Raw genomic sequence first — 2,758 nt, 5'->3', positions numbered from 1 at the left:
TAAGAATTGCAGTGAATGCTATGTTAATTTAGTTGTGACAGAGGAGTGTATTTTAGAGATTTCTATTTTTTTTACGATTACTATAACTCAAACGAAACAATTACATCATCAAAAACTTAGTGACGGAGCTATCCTCCACACTTTTTTTTTTATGGAGTTATTATTGTATGAATAATTTAAAATAAACTCTGCTTACTTCCAAAACGGTTCGAATTTTGGAGAACGAGAGGTTTTTATAAATAGTGTACAAAAGAACGGTATTCATTATTATTTTTAATATGGAGTTTAATTTGGAGATCATATGGATCCTCGAAAGCATTTTTTAGTTGATTATAATTTCCTATTTCCTTTACCAGTGGTAAATTTATAAAGTAAATAAACGTAGCAGTCCATAGTCTTCGATATAGGAAGATAGTCGGTCAATAAAGGCATTAAAATAGTAATAAAAACCTATTTTTGGTTAACCAACGTTTCGCCAACTTTGGTAGGCTTCGTCAGGGCTGTCAGCTTAAAACGGAGCGGACGAATCCGCGTTTGTTGATTCATATTGGAAGAAGATTGAAGAAGACCGTATGAAGTAGATTGTAGAAAGATAGTTCGATAAAGGAATCAAAATAGTAAAATAAAACTATTTATCGTTAACCGATGTTTTGACTCATCATTTCCGTTTCAATCAGACAGCACTGACGAAGCCCTCCAAATTGGGACTAAACATTGGTTGACAATAAATAGTTTTATTTTGATATCTTTATTAATTAACGGTCACCCAGACCGTCTTCCAATATAATATAAGGGTTAAATAATTTTCATCTAAACGTTTATCTTGTATTTCTCAAACTTTTTTTTTTCCAAACCTTCACAGCTCTTATAATCGAAGAGCTAATAGCACGAGATGTTGCCTGGAAGGAATTTAGGAGCAACCAAGGAGTCCTAATTTCTTCACTTTTTTTTTTTTTTTTTTTCTATAACATATTATGTCTTAATTGTGTACATAATCTGTTATATTTTTATACCACAAGGCATCAAAAAATTAAATATTTCACAATATAATATGGTCATAGAAATAAAATATAACTGGAAATTTACTACTGATATAAACTCATTTCTCAAGATGTTATACTTTTACATTTGAAGTTGAAATTAGCTAAATGGAATCCCAAGACTTTCCCTCCGTAAAGGGCTACTTCTAATCTTTCTAAATCATGCTCGATTGAACTATCTTAAGTCTTCTCTTCTCGTTTCAAGTAAATATTTCAAAAGTGATGAAGGACAGTCGCTTCCAGGTTGTCATTGTAGTCTCCCCGGACCCAGCCTGTTATTTATTAATACATATTATCTGTTTAATAAAGGAGGTAAGAAAAAAAAGTGTCTTAGTGGGGCGGATTGCCTTCTAATATTTTTGTGTTATTATATGTAAGAGACTGTAAGCGTCTGTTTCAAACCTAAGATAAGTAAGGCTACCCCGGAGGGTGGAAGATGCAATTCACGCCACTTTTCAATTTCGGGAGTTTTTAAAATATTGCTCTATTTAACTATCTTAAGTCTCCTCAAAACATGATATGCAGTTGGTCGGAGCGAGAAAATTCTTTATTGCTCTTCCGACGCAAAGAGAACGGCAAATTTTGGCTAGAATTTACGAAACAACCTATCTAATATCATAATTACTGTAAATATAAAAAATATTGTAATTATGCAAAATAGAAAAGTCATTATTATATACTAGCAATAAATACATCTTACATTTGCTTAAATTATGGCGTGATATGGAGACACTCTAAAATCTTTGGATGAAATAAATAATGGTTTTATAAATAAATAAACGTAAAAATTATTTATTCATGTTGGAGTAATCCGGGATGTATTAGATGGATTGCCTCAGGTTTCCAAACCAGTCAAAGCTTGGGTTGAATAAGCTACGACATGCATCAATAGCAAGGCTCCTATTCACGTATTCAGAGCTCACGCCCTCTACTTAGTGCATTATGAAACACTATCGCTTTTCACACTTATCAAGAAAATGAGGAGTTGCTTTAAGTATTAGAACATTTATAGGTATATATTATACTTATCAAAATCATATAAATAATTTTATTATTTTCTACCAATGTTTCGTTTCCTGGTTACGTAATAATAATATCTGAGTAGTCGGATTATGTAAATGTCTCGTTTACCAGTACCTATTCTGCCGATCATACTGAATATAAAATTAAATAAATAATTCCACTATTTTATTCCTTTTAAATCTTTATTTTGGTATTTAATTTGTAAAATAGAAACTGTGGCATCTCCATACCTGCCCTTGTGAATTATGATTTTTTGCATTGAATGGTGTGCGTTTCGTTCATTTTCCAAAATTTAAAAAAATATAAAGTTATTTGGTAATACTTTGTTATCAAAAAGAATCAATAATTGCCGTTTTCATCCTTAATGATTAATACTTGAAGAAGTTTGTCGGGGGGTGCGGTCAGCAAAGAACAACATAAATAAACAAAACCATATTTATTTATTTTATGCCCTAGCCTATTCCCAAATAGTTAATTTATTAAAGCACCCATAATCCATTTTCTTTTATCAATCAATATCTATTTTATTGTCTATATAAAAATACATTTTATTCTTATTAATTTTTATTCATAAATGTTTTGACCTTTGGGTTCCGTATTTTTACATGTCACTGGTTTTATGTTTTTCTTTTAAACTATAATTCGACCTTTTATCATTGGTATTTCATATCAACTGTTTTGTCATAACCGTCGTT

Source organism: Halyomorpha halys, unplaced genomic scaffold (genome assembly GCF_000696795.3).
Source record: "Halyomorpha halys isolate HHAL.00 unplaced genomic scaffold, Hhal_1.1 Scaffold939.1, whole genome shotgun sequence".
In the NCBI taxonomy this organism is placed as follows: Eukaryota; Metazoa; Arthropoda; class Insecta; order Hemiptera; family Pentatomidae; genus Halyomorpha; species Halyomorpha halys.
The sequence above is the reverse complement of the archived record's forward strand: the minus strand, read 5'-3'. Positions refer to the sequence as shown.